Source organism: Natator depressus, chromosome 1, assembly GCF_965152275.1.
Source record: "Natator depressus isolate rNatDep1 chromosome 1, rNatDep2.hap1, whole genome shotgun sequence".
Taxonomy (NCBI): domain Eukaryota; kingdom Metazoa; phylum Chordata; order Testudines; family Cheloniidae; genus Natator; species Natator depressus.
The window spans coordinates 131,431,671-131,454,839 of NC_134234.1; the positions used below are offsets into that span (position 1 = coordinate 131,431,671).

Consider the following 23,169-nt stretch of genomic DNA (forward strand, 5'->3'; position numbering starts at 1 on the left):
CATTTGGACATCAGGCACCAAATGCCATACAAAGAGTGCTTCTTGACAAGGCATAAAAAAGTGTGCATCTCCATTCATCAACATCTTAGCTACTAATTTCTGAAATAAATACACCCCTTGATACTTCTAAGGGTTCCCTGTTTACATCTCAGTTAAAGTACATTAAAGAATTAGTCTTTTTTTAAAAAAAAATTAGCTACCTGAACTTCCTAAGGCTGCTAATGGGCCTAATTTTTGTTTTTTTATTTTTCAAATAAAGACCCTGGAAATAAATCTAAAGGTTTAAAAAAAAAAGATAACAAACATGAAGTTAAAAAAATCCTAACAAATAAGATCAAAAATGTATTAGGAATCACTGAAATCAATGGTGAGTTATTAAAACATCTACGGCTCCCTGAAATAAGAGCTAGAAGCAGAAAAAACTATTATGTGAAGTTTACTTTGGACAAAGACTTCTAACTACATGTACAAAGCGCCAATATTTGGTTTTCCCAGATAATGCACCTTGAAGTTATGCCATAAAAATCAAATCTCATCCTCAGCAAATTCTTCATAGTTAACGAAGTCTTTAGAGCTTTGTTCAAAAACGTTGTTTTAATTGGAAACATAAGCTTTACCTGTCCATCTCTCTCTGAAGCTCAGAAATAAACAGCTGCCACAAAACAAAACAAAAGATGTGGAAAAGCAGATGGTACAATTCCACTTCTTAAATGTCGGTTGTTAGCCTTCTAGTAATAATTGATAAGGACACTTCCCCCATGCTTGTTCCCTGACTCAGCAGCATGCCATTTGTGCCTTTCAGACAAAATAAATAGACTTCAGACCACCAGCTTCACACACACTAACACTTACCAATGCTATTTCAACCTTACACAGGCGTACTTTGTTCCTCTGTGACCCTGTACAGAAACCTGAGGTGACGGTTTGATGGATGAGGTTCTCTGTTCACAATATAGGTTGTGACTTCATTAGCTATGTTCCCACTCCTCACCCTCCCCGCCCCGCCCCATCCCCCATTATGATTTATCTAGGGCAAAACAAAAACAAAAAGCTACTACACACAAAACAATTTTAACAATGAAAATGAAACAAAACCTGTGTAGCAAAGGCTGAGACTTTCTTTTGCTACCTCACCAAAGTTGCGAGGGTTTGTTTGGTTTTTGTTTTTTCTAAATTTTTCTGGGTTTGTTATGGAAAAGGCTGTGGGAGTAAGAGGTGACTAGGGAGACATTACAAAGAGGAGGGCTAGTGTCAGTAGCACACAGCAAAGCTTATTTTGGCCCACAAAAACAGCATGCTCAGCCAGGAAGGAAGGAATTTTTTTGTTTCCATGTACCATCAAGGGCACTTGAACTACGACCTTTGTCAATTTCTCCTAACTACTAATTTAATGGCTTTACCAGGAACCTTGGACAGTTGTGTACTTCACTAAGGCCCCCATCCTGTAACAGAATTTGTGAGGCAAACTCTTGCGCCATACAAAGTCCCAGTATGGGATTGCTTATTATTATTAAAATGTAACTGTAAAATATCAGAGGAACAATATGTACTAAAATGTAATTTAGTGTCACCCTACTATTTCAAGCACAGATTCCACGCTAAAATGAACTTTTAACATTATAGTTAACTAAGTTATTTGATTTACAGCTTTCACAGATTTTTTTACCTCATTGATCACCCATTTCTACATTTCAAGCTCTCATGCAGCATCATTGCCTCGCAGAATCAACTATTGGTAAAATAGATATGGAACTGCAGTTTGGTTTTAGAACCATAAGATACAGGGGTGTTCAATCCGTGCCAAGTCTAAAGTCAGCAGCAAAATGATATGCATTTCTCCACTGGTCTCTGAATGCTGTCACCTTTCCAGTGAAATAGATGAGACACTTCCATTCCAATAAATTCTCTATAATTTTGGGGTTCAATCATGCAAATACTTAACCTTTTAATGTTACTCAAGTGAAGGAGAAACCCAATTAATTTTAGTGGGACTGCTCATTTCTATCTACATGTCTGTCTAACTGTGGTACTCATATATGGCCATTCTGATCGGACTGTAGCACACTAGTCTGTAATGTTGTTGTTACAATATTCCTGTGAGGTAGGGAAGTGCTATTAGCTCCCATTTTACAGATGGGGGACCTGAGGCACAGTGAGTGTATTTGACTTCCCCAAGGCCACACAGAAAATCTGTGTCAGGGCAGGGAATTAAACCCAGGTCTCCAGAGACCTGAGCTCGCGTCCTAAATAAGAGGTCATCCATCCCAATATAGCTCACGTTTGGTTATATTATTTCAAGAATTATTTACAAAAACAAATATTAGCAAAACTGGTTGAGCATTCACTGTCCATTACCCAGACCATATTGTTGACCACCTAAGTCATATGGTATTATTTCTGTTCCCTGATGGCATGACCTAAACTTTGTAAAAATGAGTCTTTTTGAGTCACAAGTTAGGCACAAACTTTTGTAACATTTAGATTATTCTATTGGTATGAAGACAAAACAAGCTTTTCAAAGTCACTCTGATAACATTTCTAGTGAAAACATTTATTCAGGTGAGTATTCCTGATTTTGCTTTCTCAAGTTCTAACAAACAGAAACTTGTTCACACAAATGTTCAAAGACAAATATAAGGAGTGATTAATACCAGCAAAGCAAAATTGGTGGGTTTTATATAATATATCTTATATTTATATGTTTTGTTTCATTCAGATAGCTCTATGTGAGTGAAACTCATCCCTGTGTGGAGGATCAGCACAAGAGCTATGCACTACATACAGTTAAGTCCCACTCATTTTGAGAGCTTAAAGGGGACTTAAGCAGTACAGGGCCTTTGCACTGACTCTTAAGGGGTGAATTTCACCACTTATGTAGATGGCTTTCAGAAGTTGCACTTGTGAACCATTTCTCTCTCTATGACAGCTTTTGAACTGCTCTCATTGGTTTCAGGATCTCTGATATCAGGATCTGGGAACCTGCTGTCTCTAAAGAAGGAAATGTCCCAAATGTTTTTAAAACTATAGGTACAGCAACTTAAGAACCCAGTTTTGCCAACTTCAAGAGATCAAAAATGAGCCAGACCCCTCCCAAAAAATCATGAAACTGGCCCCCAAATGAGATTTTTAAAAAAAGTTATATTGTGTTTTTAGCTCAAGTCTCTGGATTTTTTAACTCCCCCTGCCCATCCCCAGGGTGTGTGCATGAATCATAGAATCATAGAATATCAGGGTTGGAAGGGACCTCAGGAGGTCATCTAGTCCAACCGCTTGCTCAAAGCAGGACCAATCCCCAACTAAATCATCCAGCTAGGGCTTTGTCAAGCCTGCCCTTAAAAACCTCAAAGGAAGGCGATTCCACCACCTACCTAGAAAAAGCATTCCAGTGCTTCACCACCCTCCTAGTGAAAAAGTTTTTCCTAATATCCAAACTAAACCTCCCCCACTGCAACTTGAGACCATTACTCCTTGTTCTGTCATCTGCTACCACTGAAAACAGGCTAGATCCATCCTCTTTGGAACGCCCTTTCAGGTAGTTGAAAGCAGCTATCAAATCCCCCCTCATTCTTCTCTTCCGCAGACTAAACAATCCCAGTTCCCTCAGCCTCTCCTCATAAGTCATGTGTTCCAGTCCCCTAATCATTTTTGTTGCCCTCCGCTGGACGCTTTCCAATTTTTCCACATCCTTCTTGTAGTGTGGGGCCCAAAACTGTACACAGTACTCCAGATAAGGCCTCACCAATGTCGAATAGAGGGGAACGATCACATCCCTCAATCTGCTGGCAATGCACCTAAGTATACAGCCCAAAATGCCATTAGCCTTCTTGGCAACAAGGGCACACTGTTGACTCATAGCCAGCTTCTTGTCCACTGTAACCCCTAGGTCCTTTTCTACAGAACTGCTGCATAACCATTTGGTCCCTAGTCTATAGCGGTGCATGGGATTCTTCTGTCCTACATGCAAGACTCTGCACTTGTCCTTGTTGAACCTCATCAGGTTTCTTTTGGCCCAATCCTCTAATTTGTCTAGGTCCCTCTGTATCCTATCCCTATCCTCCAGCGTATCTACCACTCCTCCCAGTTTAGCGTCATCTGCAGACTTGCTGAGGGTGCAATCCACACCATCCTCCAGATCATTAATAAAGATATTGAACAAAATCAGCCCCAGGACCGACCCTTGGGGCACTCCGCTTGATACCGGCTGCCAACTAGACATGGAGCCATTGATCATTACCCATTGAGCCTGATGCTCTGGCCAGCTTTCTATCCACTTTATAGTCCATTCATCCAGCCCATACTTCTTCAACTTGCTGGCAAGAATACTGTGGGAGACCGGATCAAAAGCTTTGCTAAAGTCAAGGAATAACATGTCCACTGGTTCCCCCTCATCCACAGAGCCAGTTATCGCATCATAGAAGGCAATTAGATTAGTCAGGCATCAGCCCCCACCTTCCTCACTTCAGCCCCCCTGCAGCTCCCAGGCCATAGTTCAGCCCTCCCAGCCTCACCCCTGATCCTCTTAGGGTTCTTCACCCTCCCCAGCCATGGCGGGCATTGGGGGGACTGCGGGGTGGGTCCTCTCTCCTACTTCCCAGGCTGGCAGGGGAACTCTGGCTTCCCAGGGCTGACAGCGTAGCCACGGCTGAAAAAAAATAATCCTGACAATTGAGAATTCTATCAAGATCATGAGTAAGGATTAATGATACTTAGAAATCGTGTTTCTCGCGATTAATTCACAAGAGTTGGCATGTGTGAGAACCATTTTTATTGCCTATAACTAACAGTTTTCCTACTATCCAGGATGTAATCAGGAATTACAGTATAACTGGGATTACAGTGAAAAGAGCTGTAGGCATCACATAGAAAGTACCTTTCAAGTGTGAAAATGAACAGGCTCCGGCTCATCTCAAAACGTCAGCCACTCTTGGAACCAGAAGCAGGTTATAAAATTGTTCCCACAACAAAAATAAAACACACCAATCAAAAGTAACACACAAGAACTGGAGAGTCTCTGTTTGGAGCAGAATATAAACTTTCAAACTGATTCACACGAAGAGGCCTGGCCAGAAACAAGGTTGGAATTTTGGGAAATGTTGACAAAGTGGACATTCTGCTGATATAATTTCTCTTTTACTTACTCAAAATTAAATCCTTGTTTATCCTTATCCTGTCTAAAACACCTGATTGGCATAGTACTGACTTCCTTCTGTGTTTCTTGGATTAATAAGAAAAAACAAAGCAAGGTCATTTTGGACATAATTCTGCATTTTTAATAGTAATCCTAAATGTATTTCAAATCCCTAAGCAGAACAGAGTATGTAATTGCACTGGAAATGATTCTAGCAAAACTAAACATGAAAGGACACTAAGCTCTTTGAGGATCTGTGATGTGACTGATTAGATTAGCCTAGCACAGTGACACTTCTGTTGCCGATCTACTCTTGGGAAAAAAATTCCAATTCTAGAACACAATGTGGAGACAGAGGCAAAAGAGGCAGTTAACATTAGAAACAATAAAAACAAAGAAAAACGTACACTAAACCTCTAATATTTACATTCAGCATTATTATTTATGAGCTAGTGAGTGAATGAACAAAGACAATGCTTTGTCCTCACGACCATTAATAATATCTCTCCAAGATGAGTAGTTGATAGAGTTAGTCACAACTAAGCCTTTGTTGCTTGAAAAATCCCATATACTAATGAATAGCTTCCTACATTTGTCAAAATTGTTCTTCAGGGCTATTATATAAAAGCAGTTAATGATGGCGTAGGCTCTGATCCTGCAAGGAGCTGTATGGGGTGGATGCCTGCAGCCATGTGGAGGCCTGCTGAAGTCATTGGAGCTCTGCACGAAGCCAGTTGCAAGATCAGAGCCCTATGCAAATAAGGAAAGAAGCAAATTGTAACAAATCCATACACACCAAGGATTTCATCGATCTTACTACACTGCACAATAAAAGGGACTCAAAACTTCTCAGCAATAAAGAGGATAGCACAGGACTCTACTACATGAGAGAGATTATCCTTTCTGTTAACTATTAGCAGTGTAGCATCCATGACCAACATGTGGAGCAGTTCTGATTCCATCCAATAAAGGGCAGTGGTAAACATACTCCCTAGCCTGTTCATTACAGAACTGTGGTAACTTCGGATTTTCTCAGAATGGTTTCAGTCTGGGGGACAGCCCTACGCCAAGCTATGATGCTTTCTTTATTTGCCAGTGCCTAAATGCCACTTCATCATCCCCTTTTTAAAAAATCCTCAATAAATTTTACAATTAGGTTTCCCCCTGAAACAATCACTAAAGTAACTCAGACAGTCTGAAAGTATGAAGCCCAAAAAAATCAGGGAATTGTAACTGGCTCCCTGAAAGTATTACACAAGCTCCTCAAACTGTGCAGATCCTGGGGCAGAAGACAGCTGCCCATGGATTCAAGCAAAATTGGCCTTTTGTACTCTAATCTCCCGTTGATTTTTTTCTTGACAGTTTTAGAATCATTTTATCTACTGATACAGTGTCATTTTTTATATTTTTCCATTGCCAGTTCATTTTGGCACATTAAAAACACACAGAAGCCACATGGAACAGCCAAATTTCAGATCTAAAGATAAGAGGTCAAAGAGATTATAATTTGATTTCGATTCAATACTGTCAAAAAAGCAATGATTTACAAACTAAGTTTTTGCTTTAGGTAAAGTACAGATGGAGTACAAATCCATGGAAGGTCCATATTTTGGAAATGTTAGAGATTTTCAAACAACTTTTCATTCAGGCCAGCTCCTTATTTTTCTCAATAAGCACTGAAAATGTACCATTTGCAAATAAAGTTGTGGATGACGCAGACCCAATCAGTGCTTAATATGCATAAATGTTCTGGTGATGTTTTCAGTTACATATCATGGGTAATGCCCTCTGAGAAAGAAGCGAGAAGGGAGAGTAGAGGAGTAGAATTAGAGAGAAGAGAGAGCTGGTGAGAATCAGACAGAAACAGGGAAATAGGAAGAGTAAAAGGAGAGGGAGAGATGGTATAGAGCAAAAAAAGAAAGAACTGAGATGAAGAGAAAATGAGAGTTAGTAAGAGAAAAAAAGACTCACTCCAGCAAGAACTCTGTGATAGTCAATGATTTCAACTTTGCAATCTGTCCAATTATTTTCTTTGGTTTTGGTCCATATAGGTTCAACCAGTCCCGACTCCCAAATTTTGCTTTTAGTTTTTGACTTGGATGAACTCATGTTTTCAAAGTAAAAGTCAACCAAAATGACTGAAGTTCAGCCGGTTTTGCATCAGGAGTTTGAGAGACTAAGAATATCTGTAGAATCTAATATCAAAGCATAACTCAGCCCAGGTTTGTGTGAATGGTTCTTGAATTTTAGTGAATGCAGCCTTAGTTTAAAGCTTATTAAAAAAAGAAAACAGAATAGAAACAAGTCAACTTTCCTGCCATTGGTTACCATAGTGCTAGCTGGAGAGAGTGCTAGTTGCAATGGCAAGATCCCTAGCCCTGCTCCAGCCTCTTTAGACGTGACATGAAGTAGCTCTAAAAGCCCCACATTTAGCTGGGAGAAGATTCCTCCAGCACTGGCCATAAGAATGTCTTCCAAGGACCGCCTCACAAATATAGCATAGAGTATGTGCTGGGGTGAGGTTGCAGGTGGAAGAGGCACATCAGGGATAGATTCTGGTCAGAGCTGCTGCCCATAGGCAGCCAGGGACAGGCTGCTGTAACCTAGACAGGCTCCCAGGACTGACTCAATTATTCTGATGATCGCAGACCAGGCCAGGATTAGGAGCGTGCAAAAGTGGCTTTAAACCTCCCTCCCACCCTCACCTTAGACTATGGATTCTGTACTATGCTTAGGCTACATCTATGCTTGTGCACTTCCCTGGGTACTTATCCATGTATTGCTAGCAGGTGTTTCCCATATCCACACCAAGTGTCCACATATGCCAAGCTGGGCACGGGTACATGGTGTTCACAGGAATATACCTGTGTGCTGCACACACACTAATCCTTTTCAGTATGGCACAGTAGCACCACCCCTGAAATGGGAGTATCCCAGAGACTCTGGGAACTGCTGGCATTGTGTGCGGCCTTCACACATTTGGCATCAGCAGCTCCTGGCCATCTCTCTGAACTATGTTGGAGATATGAAGCAAGTGTATGATGATGTGGTTCTGCTCCTGTCCAAAGCACAAATGCTCGTGTGGTTCAGCATCAGATACTGGGCAGAATCGGTCCATAAAAATTTGAGATGGTGAAGATGACTGACTCAGAAGGGGAATTAAAATCTGCAGTAGTCCCAAGGAAAGTGCTAAGTGCCAGGATTGCAATGGAATGCCCATGGGTGGACCACCATTTCTGATCCAGGAGAACCGGCATGGCATGATGGGACCAAATAGTTTTGGAAACTTGGGATGATGACCAGTGGCTCCAGAACTTCTGAATGGGGAAGCAGACCTTCACAGAATTGTCTGAGCAGCTTGCAACAACCCTTCAGTGCCAGACCAGTTGATTTCAGAAATCCATACCAGTACATAAGTGGGTGGCTATCACGCTTTGGAGCTGTTAAGCCTTGGCATCTACTGATCAGTTGCAAACCAGTTCAGGGTTGGGAAGCCAACTCACAAGGAACAGGCATACATTGAACAAAGAGCTAAAGGGGTTTATAATGAGAAAAAATGAGCCAAAAACGGTTAAATTCACGGAGAAAAGTGGGCAAACCATGTCTATGGACATGTCGGGAGAGGGGAAGGGCCAGGAGAGAGAGGAGCAGGGGAATGGTTGCAGAATATTGTGCAGGGGTACAAACAGGAACATCTTCTGCATGGGTCTGGGAACAAACACAGGTTGGACAACAGGGAGGCGATCAGGCTCACTGTTCCCTCACTGAATCCTGGGGGGCGGGGTGGGTTCTCTGTGAGGGGTTTCAGTGGATGAGGATGTGTTGGGCATCCAGCATGCTCCTTCCCATTGGGGAGCAGTGGGATTCACCACCTCAGAAGTAGGCTGTGTGATAGCTAGAAAAGGAGTAGGTGAAGCCCATTCCCATACAGGAGCGGCAGGCCCCAAAAGTGTTCTTCCACCAGTTGAATGAGGAACTGCATGATCCCCTTCTCTCTCTGCATGGACCCTTTGCCTGCGCTGCCTCTCCACTGCAGGAATGCCTCATCCTACCTAGGAGCCCATTCCTCCCTTTCCCAGAGAAAGTCCAAGTGCTCTTGACGGCTATCTATGCCAAGCAGCAGGTCTTCCTCTGCTACCTCTGTGATGCTGCTACTGCCCAAGCTCTGGAATGGTTTCCCTGTTGGCATTGGAATAGCCTACCGAGTCAAAGGCAAGGGTAGCATTCTATTTCACTTTTCTTTGACAGGTACCTAAATCCCCACACACATAACATAACTGTGCTGCCGAAGGCCACAATATTGGTAGTCTTTAGAATCCCGGGAATGCAAGTGTTGCAGCCTCTTTCCTTCAGACTACTTATGCAGCCCACGAGGAAGGAGCAGAGGGTAAATATGGTAAGATACCTGCATTACTTTTATTTAAATGTTGTAATGTTTGCAGTCCATCAAGGGACTGGTTGGGGTGTGGTTTGGTTCCTTCAGGGATAACATTACCAGTCACCTTTCTTTTCTTTAAAGGCTGGCCACCACTTGGAGAACATAGCAGTTTTGAAAGTATTGGAATGGAAAAAAGAAATGTGCTTCCTAGTACCATGGCGGACACCTATGCCAAAGAGAAGTCTCTGCTAATGGTGACCCCTCTACCTATTGCTGAGTGGAAGGGTTTGGTGAGCTACAAAGGTGAACCAAGCACATTTGCCCTGCCATTAAACCTGAAGAACCATCTTGAATTTCTGCTACACCAGAAATGTACTGAATTATATGTACAGGTCTGAGTGGCAATTCAAGAGGAAATTGACTATTCTAAGCTAGCAGATGGAGTTCCCCTGGAAGAGGACAGAAGACATCCACTCACCCCTAGGCCCTCCACATCACCAGATGATCCAGCCCGTGTCCAGCAAGCAGCATTGAAAGGGACATGGAACACAGAGAGTGACTCCAGAAGTGTATTTTCTTCCCTGAAGTTTTGGATTGCGCATGGCAATCGCCTCTCCCCAATAAGGGAAACAGCATTGTGTTTATGCAACTGCCTAAGCGGATGCTTCACCCACCCCCCTGCTTCTCCCAGCTTTCATGACGGATGCCAGAGACTGGGAATGGTTCAAAATACTTGAAATAGTCACAGAGAGAATGGATTGCTTTGATTTTCCTCAGCAAACAAACTGTTCCCTTTCCCTTCCCTGACCTAGGCGAGCCTGCACTTAAGCCACCAACCACCCCCATTCCCATTCCACATGGCTTCCACTCATAAGATGAAGGAAAGACTTAAGGGGACAGGTGTGGAGAGAGATGGTGTTGGGTATTTGCACAACCATAATTGTCATGACAAACTGTTCTTTCCCCCGGGGGCCTTTCAAAATCCACCCGTGCCCTCCCTTCTCCGGGCCCCTTTTCACACAGCCCAGGGACTATCATTATCAGTGATGGTCAAGAAATGCATAGAGACAGAGGCACAGTGACTGCTCATTAATAAATGTATTATACCTTCCACTATATGCTTTACAGCGGTTCATGGGATTTCAATAAAATTATTGATTTACAGCCATGTGTTGCTTCAGGACCATGTCAGGGTGGACCAGGGCTGGGATCTTGGGGGGGGTGGGGGGGGTGGGAGGTGGCAGGCTGAGGCTTGTAGCACCAGAGCAAGAGGGAATATTGTCGGGGAGGGTGGGGCACCACTGTAAAAACTTACCAGCATCAGACGTTGTTCCTACAGTGGTTCTGTGTTCTCAGGGCAGATGGGGGATGGGCTTCCTGAACAGGTCTGCCAGATAGAGGTGCAGATTTACAAGCTCTTCTTCCTCTGTCTCCCTCAGGACTCCCTCTGGAACTTCCTCTGAGATCTCCGCTGCCTCCTTGGCTGCACCCTTCACTGGTATCCAGGCATACAATTAAAAGGGATGCCAATGAAGGGCACGGGCAAGGAGAGGGTAGAGAGTCACTTCAGGCGCCGTACCCACAGCCTTGGAGAGGAGCCAGTCCAGCTCATTGTAGCAAGGGCATGTGCTAAGGTCCCCTCCCAGAGGGGCCGTTGGAGTCCTTCACCCTCCACTCCAGGAGCCTGAGGTGCTTCATGCGCCTCACGTACATGGGGAGGAGGCAGAACACCATGGTGAAAGAGGCTTCTGTTAAAACATGCATATTGTCTTCGTTAAGCGCTGTGGGAAAATGTGGTCTTTAGCTTTTGTTCAAAATAATGAAGCCCAAATATTTTGTTGACAGGGGCAGATTTCAGAACAAGCCAGGGGACAGATTAATTTGGAAGGAAGGGGCTGGTAAGGCAGGGGCTCATGTGAGGTATGGGGGAGAGCTGGAGAGACGGGTAAGAGCTAAGTCTGGAGAAGCAGCTCCATGAGAGCTGGAAAGGCAGGCCAGCACAGGTGAGAATCTGCAGCCCACTCCTGCTCCAGTCTAGACCAAGAATGGCTTCTCAACTTGGGATCTGCAATCACATCAAATATAGGGGCATCGAGACTAACTGTTCTAGGTCTTATCCAACTCCCATTCAACTTAGTGGCAGTCTTCCTTTAACTTGAATAGGAGTTGGTGGGAGCAGGGTGCTGAAACCTTTTGCTGTTGTAACATGGGGTCATGGTGCGGAAAAGGTTGAGAACAACTGAGCCAGAGGAACTCCCTCCTTGGCCACTTAAAGAAGGAAAATAGCAGAGTCCCTCCTCAGGCCTAGAGATGAACCAACAGGCACAGGCAACCCATGAAATATCTTCTGAGAGCTCACAAAAATTCAGCCATAAATCCCTTTAGAAAATTAAATGTGTTTTCAGTGACCACAGTTTAATGTCAAAATAAAATGGGAGAGAGAAATTGGGTGAGGTAATATCTTTTATTAGTGAGAGAGACAGGCTTTGAAGCTCCACAGAACTCTTCTTCAGGTCTCTCACCAACAGAAGTTGGCTCAATGAAATGTATTACTTCACCCACCTTCTCTCATATCCTGGGACCCACACAGCTACAAACACTGCAAAAAATAATCTTTTTAATTTAATCCTTTGCTTTTGCTCATCCTTCTCTCTCACTCTTCATTTTTCTTCCAAAAATCATATTCTTCTCCCCTCTGTTATTTTTCCCCCCAGTACTTACCCATCAACTAATTTCTACCTCTCTCCTCAGTAGGGTGCCTAACCAAATTAAGTGAAAGCAATACAAGTCAGTTGTTCACATGGTGGTTTCCAGCAGGTTAGCCAAATTGATTTTAAACCTGATTTTACTTTAAAAAGTGAAACTTTTCTGTGTAAACCACCCCTCATTTTATTCGAAGACGTAAGGGAGTCATTGAGACTTTATTCTCTGATATGTTCTGAGGATACAGCAGTCAGTGACTATAAAGGTAGGCCGCAACCCCAACAGGCATTAAAACAGCAAACAAACATTCTTTCCCACAGCAGCCTCTATTGATGTTGGCAAAGATTTAAACAAGCAGCTTTCTTTCTAACAGTGAGTGAATCCCAGTAATGTTAAAAGTGTTATCACACCTTATGTGCTCTTCAGAGTAGGTTTTGGAAATTGCTCTATAGGTACCTATAGAAACTGAAGTCTACGCTATGGTGTAAATGTTACCTTTTGTGAAGTTGCCATAGAGCATCTTAACAGAATAGGAGTATTTTTTTTTTTTACCAGAATAAAAACTGGTTGGTAGACACCATAGTCTGTTATTAAAGACATCTTTAATTTGTAAAGGCCTTGATTCCTTATATCCTTAAAGAGGAAAGGCTCCCTCCTATGGTTAATTTGCATAAAGCTGCCAGCACTTCTGTTGCAATTCTGCAGTCAACTCTGTGTAGAGAAGCTCCATTTCAAACATGATACCGTGTATTGTATGTCTATCAAATGTATCATTGTTTTTTTTTAAAAAATAACTGCAAATGCAAGCCATCCAGAAGCTGTAGTTGAGATTTTGATTTTACTGAGATCAAAGGTGAGATTAAGCTTTCATTTGACTACAAAATAAAATTGTCAGCCATAAATGTTCACCTTCCAGGATCATTTATAAACATATTTGAGTTACATTTTCTAATATTTTATAGCTACAAATGGTTCCTTCCAGGGTTAATATTTTGCCATTGAATCAGGCTATAGAAATTGCAAAACAGAATTAGAGTTCTATTGGCAGAAACAATGAATTTAGTAAGTGTAGTAGGCAAATAGTACATTGTTAGTATTTGTTCACACATGTGAAGTTGACCAAATGAATTTCAGTGCCAGAAACAAATGGATGCTATGATTTGATCTTTACTTATGGTGTGTTTTATTAAGGCTGTAAAACAAAGTCCTAGGATTTAAAACTACAAAACTTGAATTTATGCAGTGAAAGTGTGCAGTGATTATACTTTCATTTATCTAAAATAAATAACAGTGCCCTAACCTCAAAACAATCCCATTCCCACTAGCCCAAAGTAGCACCAGCTTGCCAAGAAGATGGCAATAAAAAATGGAAATAAAAAATCTGTTAGAAATAATATTCAGTTGTTCACTTTTGAATTGTAACAGCTTGTGGTTTATAAACTTCCTTTATTACAATTACCGCAAGTAAACTCTTTCCCCAACTCTCCTTGGGCATCTCAGTTTACCTTAGCTGACCAGACTAAAAATGAAGTTGTCAGAAGTCCTTGGCTGAAGTTGTTTTTATGGCAATGATATTTATTACAATAAATCTTGGGAAATCATGGGGAGTCTGCTTGGAAAAAATATTTCCTCTAAATTCATTATGGACTGGTTTCTTCACTTAGAAGATTCAGTTGCTATAAACATTGTCATTAACAGGTTTCAGAGTAGCAGCCGTGTTAGTCTGTATCCCGCAAAAAGAAAAGGAGGACTTGTGGCACCTTAGAGACTAACCAATTTATTTGAGCATAAGCTTTCGTGAGCTACAGCTCACTTCATCGGATGCATTCAGTGGAAAATACAGTGGGGAGATTTATATACACAGAGAACATGAAACAATGGGTGTTACCATACACACTGTAACCAGAGTGATCAGGTAAGGTGAGCTATTACCAGCAGGAGAGCGGGGGCGGGGGGGGGAACCCTTTTGTAGTGATAATCAAGGTGGGCCATTTCCAGCAGTTGACAAGAACGTCTGAGGAACAGCAAGGTGGAGGGGGGGGGAATAAACATGGGGAAATAGTTTTACTTTGTGTAATGACACATCCACTCCCAGTCTTTATTCAAGTCTAAGTTAATTGTATCCAGTTTGCAAATTAATTCCAATTCACCAGTCTCTCATTGGAGTCTGTTTTTGAAGTTTTTTTGTTGAAGAATTGCCACTTTTAGGTCTGTAATTGAGTGACCAAAGAGACTGAAGTGTTCTCCGACTGGTTTTTGAATGTTATAATTCTTGACGTCTGATTTGTGTCCATTTATTCTTTTATGTAGAGACTGTCCAGTTTGGCCAATGTACATGGCAGAGGGGCATTGCTGGCACATGATGGCATATATCACATTGGTAGATGTGCAGGTGAACGAGCCTCTGACAGTGTGGCTGATGAGAGTAGGCCCTATGATGGTGTCTCCTGAATAGATGTGGACACAGCTGGCAACGGGCTTTGTTGCAAGGATAGGTTCCTGGGTTAGTGGTTCTGTTGTGTGGTTCGTGGTTGCTGGTGAGTATTTGCTTCAGGTTGGGGGGCTGTCTGTAAGCAAGGACTGGCCTGTCTCCCAAGATCTGTGAGAGTGATGGGTCGTCCTTCAGGATAGGTTGTAGATCCTTGATGATGCGTTGGAGAGGTTTTAGTTGGGGGCTGAAGGTGATGGCTAGTGGCGTTCTGTTATTTTCTTTGTTGGGCCTGTCCTGTAGTAGGTAACTTCTGGACACTCTTCTGGCTCTGTCAATCTGTTTCTTCACTTCAGCAGGTGGGTATTGTAGTTGTAAGAACCTCTCCAGCGCATCATCAAGGATCTACAACCCATCCTGAAGGATGACCCATCACTCTCACAGATCTTGGGAGACAGGCCAGTCCTTGCTTACAGACAGCCCCCCCAACCTGAAGCAAAGACTCACCAGCAACCACAAACCACACAACAGAACCACTAACCCAGGAACCTATCCTTGCAACTAAGCCCGTTGCCAACTGTGTCCACATATCTATTCAGGGGACACCATCATAGGGCCTACTCTCATCAGCCACACTGTCAGAGGCTCGTTCACCTGCACATCTACCAATGTGATATATGCCATCATGTGCCAGCAATGCCCCTCTGCCATGTACATTGGCCAAACTGGACAGTCTCTACATAAAAGAATAAATGGACACAAATCAGACGTCAAGAATTATAACATTCAAAAACCAGTCGGAGAACACTTCAGTCTCTTTGGTCACTCAATTACAGACCTAAAAGTGGCAATTCTTCAACAAAAAAACTTCAAAAACAGACTCCAATGAGAGACTGGTGAATTGGAATTAATTTGCAAACTGGATACAATTAACTTAGACTTGAATAAAGACTGGGAGTGGATGTGTCATTACACAAAGTAAAACTATTTCCCCATGTTTATTCCCCCCCCCTCCACCTTGCTGTTCCTCAGACGTTCTTGTCAACTGCTGGAAATGGCCCACCTTGATTATCACTACAAAAGGGTTCCCCCCCCCCGCCCCCGCTCTCCTGCTGGTAATAGCTCACCTTACCTGATCACTCTGGTTACAGTGTGTATGGTAACACCCATTGTTTCATGTTCTCTGTGTATATAAATCTCCCCACTGTATTTTCCATTGAATGCATCCGATGAAGTGAGCTGTAGCTCACGAAAGCTTATGCTCAAATAAATTGGTTAGTCTCTAAGGTGCCACAAGTCCTCCTTTTCTTTATTGTCATTAACTTTATTTTCAATTTTAACAGGATTTAATCTATGTTTTCATTTGTTTGAGTTCAGTATGAATACCTGGAAGTATTACAGAACATGTAACCGAGTACAACAAACAACCTCTTGAGTACTGTAATTTCATTGCAGTACACTCAACACCTGCACTAACACATTTTTCATTAATAGACTACCCTAAATTTTTATATAACTACCAAGAGAGTTTATTAATGCTCACAAAAATTCTGCTAGACAGCTCTCCCTTTTCAGCAATTAAGGCACAATAAAATTTTGGAACTTTGTATAAAGGTCTCTGACGCTAGCAACTGAAATGGCTGGCTGCAGATGGCAATTCTGATCATGTGCTAAGTAATCGAGAGTTTTTCCAAACAGAAGATTTACATGGAAAAGTTTTAATAAATGGTCAGCTTAGCTCAACAGGCTGTGAATTCCATCCAAACATTGAACAAATCTGTAACAAAACCCATGTCTGGGTTGTGAACCAAAATTGCATATTTTAATGCTAGTGTCAACTACCTCTTTTTTTCAGACACACAAAGGACCTGATCCAACTCCCTCTGAGGTCAATAGGATTATTTTCACTAACTTTACTGAGAATTAAACTGAGCCATAAGAATCCGCATGCTAGTCATCATTTAGACTTAATCCAATTTCCACTCAAGTCAATAGGAGACGGATCAGGCTCTTGGTAAGAAGGACATGGCAATGTGACACAGGACTGGTAGGGGAAGATCCTGGAAGTGCACACATGATCAGCCAGCCTTTGATCACTTTCAGCATCTCAGTTGATAGATGGCTCTTTCAGGTGGCCTGTCAGATGGAGTTAGTGAAAACGGTGGAGAAGTGCTGTTTTCTGTAAAACCAACAAGGACATTTGGAAAAACCATGCAGTCAAGGACATTACTAGTTTTCAGGCAAACATGGTCAACCCCAATTATGATACATTGTGTGGACGGCAGAAAAAGTCTTTTGGCTAGGGCTACATCAGTCCTCTTAATTGAAAAGGGAAGACGAAAAGCCTCCATGATTTGAAAGCTCTGGTAGTTATCTATAAACTTATACTTGGTTATGAATTCTCATAACAAGAACCTAACCTTAAGGAACAGAAATGATAAACTGCAGAAACTTTAACTGATTCTTCAAAAATATGGTTGCCAGCTGCAGCAGCCAGAACAGCTGATATTTCATATGTAGCATGTAAAAAAAAAAAAAAAAAAATTCACCTCCTGGCACCATTTCCTGCCATTCCTCTGTTGTTAATCCCTAAAAAAAAAAGCAACTCATTTTTCAAGCCTGCATATAAACTATAGCTTTAGTTTAAATACATAAGACATCATTAACAAATAAATACATAATTGTAACTAACCAGATTTACTAGTCCCCCATATGGCCATGTACTCATAGAGGCCCAGAGCCTCAAAGGTATTTATGTGCTGGAGGATCTGGGCAATTGTCTTCTCCCCATTATATCTCTTTCCCACCTCTGCCCTATGTTGTTACCTCCTGTTTCTCATCCTAAATTAGGGTCAGATTAGGGTCTAGTCATTACGAGAGTGTGCAGGTTGAAGAAGAGGCACAGAGATCTTTCTGACAGGTTTCAGAGTAGCAGGCATGTTAGTCTGTATCCGCAAAAAGAAAAGGAGTACTTGTGGCACCTTAGAGACTAACAAATTTATTTGAGCATAAGCTTTCGTGAGCTACAGCTCACTTCATCGGATGCAATTTATGCTCAAATAAATTTGTTTGTCTCTAAGAGATCTTTCTGTCTATGCTTCATGCAAGGGCCAGGCAGAATAACTTTCCTTACATTCCGAGAAGTGCTCCCTTGGAAGTGTGGGTCCTCCCAGCTCTATTCTCCCCTCCCTCGCAGGCCTACAAAACGGGCCAAGAGTATACTACACCAGCTTCCAAGGCACAATTCCTCCCCAACCATTTCCTGGGGTTTTTACTATCCCTTACTCATGGATGTGCCGCATAGACAAGATTCTAAGTTCTTTGGGACAGGAAATCAACCATACACATCACTGGAGACATAAAAATAATATTTAAAGTACTGTACAATGGAAATATACATTCTCAACTCCCATGATGCAACAGTTAATTTTACATTTGCTTTCCCCAAGCAATTCCAAAGTGAGTTATTGCTCATCCAATCAGGCAATAGAAATAATACCATGTAAATTCTGTTGTTACAACTAAGCAACACACCCTGAATTTTGAATGGCATGCACAGAGAAAGTTGAATTTGTGAAATTTTTCACTGAGCAATTTCAAACAATAAAATCCAGAAAATGATGATCTTTGAACGGACAGAAGTTCTGCTAACAGAAAGAAAGAATTTATTAAATTGATTCATTATGAATTATAATTCTGGAAGCCAAGTTAAAACTCTGGGATGTTTAACTCATTTATGACAAACTACAAGTATTTAATCTACACAAGTATTTAATCTTTTATTGAAATATGAAAGAAGATAAGATACTTCTGGTTTTTAAGTTATACATACCTTCCCCACTACTGCTCTGCAATGCCTGGTCAGGTCAGACCTAAAGGCATGATACTACAACCCTTACTCATATGAATAGTCTCACTGAAGTCAATGAGAATACCCACATCATTAAGGCCTAGCCTACACTAGGAAATTAAGATGATATAACTGTGTTGCTCAGGGGCAAGAAAAATCCACACCCGAATGGTGCAGTTAAACCAAACTAACCCCTGGTGTAGACAGTGCTAGATTGATGGGAGAATTCTCCCATTGACCTAGCTACCACCTCTCAGGGAAGTGGATTACCTTCACCAACAGGAGAAACACCCCCACCCCACCCTCCACTGGTGTAGGTAGTGTCTTCACTGAAGCACTACAGCGGCACTGCTGCAGCATTTTATGCATAGACAGCCCCTAAAGATTAACCATATCTGCAAGAATCTGGCCCCAGAAGCCTCTTTGCTTCTTGTAAGTAATGCGGCCATTCCAAATTCTTGCTGATGAAACCCAACAACATGTATTGTCTCATTACGTACAACTCCATATGCACCATACATGGTGATCATTAAAGCAACATACAGTATTTCATTGTCCAACGGATGTCCCACCACCTTTATTTCTGAATTGTCAGAAAAAGATGTTAGTATGCCTCTGCCACCTTCCCTGGAGGGTATTTCACAGACTTAAAGAAATGGATTCTCCAATACGCACCCTATTTAAATAAGAAGAGACTGGAATATGCTCTTTGGCTGTAACAGTAGCTCCAAAGACAAATGGTTCTTCTGTCAAAACCTCTGTTGCAAAAAGTCTTGGTTTGAACCTTCCATTCTCGTTGGAACTTTATTGAGCGGATTTCAAGCGTGCTGGCAGAGGTCATCCTCCCTGAGTGACGAGGTCAGCTCCGTGCCCCAGGAGTGTGAGGGTTTCGGGGGAGGAGTGAAGGAACCTGCATACTATCCATTGTGATTGTAGGCTGATATTGAGTCCTGCTCCCGCTGAACCCTGGAGATCAGCATTACACATCTGACAGCTAGAGGTCATTTACTTTTGTGGTGATTCCTTTTAGAAAGGCAAACTTTTATCTGGTGAATATTTGTATCAATTTAACAGTCATCAGGGCAACGCTAGTTTCTCAAATGTGGATGTTTGGGGGAGGGTTGGATATGTTTTCTACGAGCTGCATTGGAATGGGGTGAGACTTATGTTTTGTCATAAGAACAAGATCAAATGTTACCCTGAGCAATTCTTGTAAATTTGTGGTGTATGAGAGTGATACTGTGGAAGGATGGTCTGGAGGCTAAGACACTGTACTGAGATCTTAGTTCCATCTCTGGCTTTACTAGAGACATAGTGACCTTGGGCAAGTACCAGTCTCTGTGTTTTCAGTTACCCATCTTATAAATGGAGAGAATGTTGCCTCACAGTGTAGGCACTGTCAAGTTAACTCCATTAATGTTTATGAGGCATTCAGCTACTATGGTGATGAGCACCATAGAAAAGCCTGGGAGTCTATAAATAAATCATGTGGATTTACTCTCACATACCAAATGAGAAGAGATTACATTTGCAGGGTAGAGCTGCATAGCTCACAGTTACACTTGGTTATTTTCCTTTAAATAATTCAGAAACAGAGAAATAAAAATATCCAAGAGGCTACAAACCTATTATGTCTGATAGTACAAGATCTAAGGTTGTTGGTAGTACTGTTTTCACTCTGAAGTTATTTTTCATTTTTATTGTCCAACCAGGGCAACCAATAGGCATCTTTTAAAGATTATTTATACACCAATAGTGACGTGTGGTGTCAATAAAGGCTGTTCATCGGTGTAGCTATATGAGTGTTCCTTTCATTGTCACTGAATGAAGAGAAGTAATCATAAATCCCAAGACAGATTTTTGGTATGTGCACAATATCTAGCCATTTTACTTATACAGAGGTGTTGTTAATTCTTTTTTAAAAGGATTCATTTACAATTCAGTAAGTCATTTAAATCATATAGGGCACTACTGTGTGGCTTTCAAAAGAGGCACAGAACTGATGTTCCAGCCATCCTAAAATATACATTGTAATTAACCCCACTCCATGGTGTTACTATGGTTGTGATGATACTCCAATGCACTTCAGATACCTGGTAGCATGCCTTTGGAACAACTAGTCCCCATAGAGTCTAGTGCCTGATGGCTTCCCAATGAGTATTAATACACACAGCTTCAGGGAGAAGATTCTTTACTTGGCTTAGTAGAAGGACAGGACAAAAGCACTCAAAGCACAAGTCTTAGAAACTATGCATGAAACCTTGGACTTATGGAAGTATATAGGTGCCCTTCCATTGGCTTCCATGGGGCCAGGATTCACCCTATGGACAGTGCAAATGGAGCATAAAGCCAGTACCTCTGGCTTCCTTTTGTCTAGTACCCAAGTTTTGTTGTGAAGTTCACTCCTCTCTGCTCCTCATCTGGTGGTCATATGGGGGAGGGAGGAAAGAAATCTTCAAGCTCTAATAATGTCTTATTGAAACTTTGGGGTGGCAGCAAAACAACTGACTTTCAACCATGCCATTACAAACTTAATTTCAACAACTAGAAAAATAAATAAATCACCATTTCAATTTGATAGTATTAATGTAGCAACTTGCTTGTTGGCATCACTCAGACCTGAGCTGTTTTCTGCATGGTTACTATTCATTTGGAATTTGTTAAAGTGGCTTTTCAAAGTTATTATGACACCATATCTTCGCTCCCACATCAGTTAATTACACCCCTTCCAGCCTCCTTTTGCCAGCCTGAATCCACCAAAAAAAAAAAATCTTAAATTTGACACATACATTACTTAAACTCTGGGCTCTGAACAATGAATGAATTCAGCCTTCCCTTCTCCTGCTAAATACATTCATTCTGGACTCTCTTCTGCTCCTTTAACTGGTGAATCTCGGTTCTCCCCCACTCTCCACTGAGTTCTTTTCAGCTTCTCCTTTAACGAAAACTGAACTCCCATTAGGCACTGCTGCAATATAAATGTTAAAACAGTACGAGTGTGATACTTAACAGGGAAATAAAACAGCTTTCCCTAGACATCAGGCTAAATTTGGAAGTAATGTAGTTAATACAATGAGATGGATAAGGGCAAGTGACCTCACCCTTCACACATATATACAATTACTAAAGTATTTGTGTGACTGACAGTGATTGCAAAGAAGAAAGGATGTGAAAATGGAGACCAGTAAATTCCATCCATGGATTTGGCAGATGTAATCAAGTAGTATTATAATGCATGGGAGAAGAAGGGGACACTTTGCAACATACTGCATTTCCCCGAAGTCCTGGTAATCAGTGAAATAAGTCACAAACACCACTCTGGAAGGACAACTGTACCCTCTGCAACTGTGGCAGGAGCATGTACATGCAATTAATGGCCATGGTGAGTGGTTGGCAAATGATAACAAGCCATAGAATGGTAACAGATGGATTCAATCATTGCATTGAGCAGATATATGAAACGTGGTTGTGGATGCCGGGGACACTTAAAACAGCAATAAAATAGTGTCTCCCCCAGATTCCTGGCTAGATATCAGGCACAGTTATTACTAAGACACATCACAAAATTAATAAGCAGCTGGATTAATCAAGCTGTAATGAACAGAGACATGAAATAGTCTGTGTGTATGTGGAGGAGAAAATACATCCACATATACACAAAATATTTCATCCCTGAACTCTTCCAGTCAGAATGCTGGTTCTCAACAATAAATCACACCAAATGCACTAAGATAGCTGAGAACAAACACACTTTTATCTCTATTTTAAAAGCCACTTTTGAGTAGGAGCTTTAAATAAATAGTTTTTAAATAAATGCTACCCTCTTTAGTAACGATGCAATCTACAGTGGAAAGTCATTAAATCTAATAGAAGCCACAGCGTCTAAACAAAGATATATAGGATAGACGTTAAAAGATAAAATGGATATTTTTACTTTCCTTCCTTCCAGCCCTGACCCTCCACAAAAGCCATTACTTTGACTGCAATTTTATATAAGCCCCACCAGGTTACTGAAGTTATTAGTGTTTGAATAAGAATTTTCACTTACAATAAAATTTCTCATGATCCTGCAATAAAATTATAATCCTGTGTTTTTACTTCATTCTTACTGCCATGAAATTGACAGTGATATCATACATTCCGGGTTCCAGTTTCAAAGAAAAATAAAAAATGAACAGATGAGTGAAGGTGAAACCCCTTATTTAAAACAGCAAATCTTAGTGATTGCCCTATTTGCTGAGTGGTGTTGTGACACACACTCATCTACACAGAAAAAAACATGTTTAGAAGTAGAAAAAGGTGCATTAACTAAATGGTTTTTAAAAAATGGTTTATTCCACTTGTTTTATTTCATCAATGAGGATTAGGCAAAAACAAGTTTTACCCATTAAAAAAACCAACACCACATTTTCAGGACTAGGTAGACAGGTTCAGATAACACTGAATTTTCTAAGGCCCTGTTCACACTAGAAAAATGATTTTTTTGGTAATTAAACTGGTGGGATCTAATGTAGGCATAAATGGTGCAGTGTTTTCCATGGTAGGCATGCTGGTTCAAATTGCAATACTAGCATGCAACTGCATAGATACTGTTCAGTCTCACTGCAGTTGGACTGTATGCAGGTAATTATGCCACAATCCCTAGGACAGTCTCTGAAGCAGTGGCTTGGAGAAGATCAGAC

The 23,169-nt window shown here is 41.4% G+C and overlaps 1 protein-coding gene across 2 annotated transcripts in view; it reads right to left on the reverse strand.

The window, feature by feature from the left end:
• MID1 (midline 1) overlaps positions 1-23,169 on the reverse strand; it is a 324,140-nt gene that overhangs the window by 219,754 nt on the left and 81,217 nt on the right. The window contains exon 1 of one of the 2 annotated variants that reach the window (XM_074966622.1): positions 618-629. The exons of the other annotated variant lie outside the window; for it this stretch is intronic. The gene's annotated coding sequence lies outside the window, so the exon portion shown is untranslated. Of the gene's footprint in view, positions 1-617; positions 630-23,169 lie in introns of those variants that run through there. 2 annotated transcript variants of the gene reach the window in all.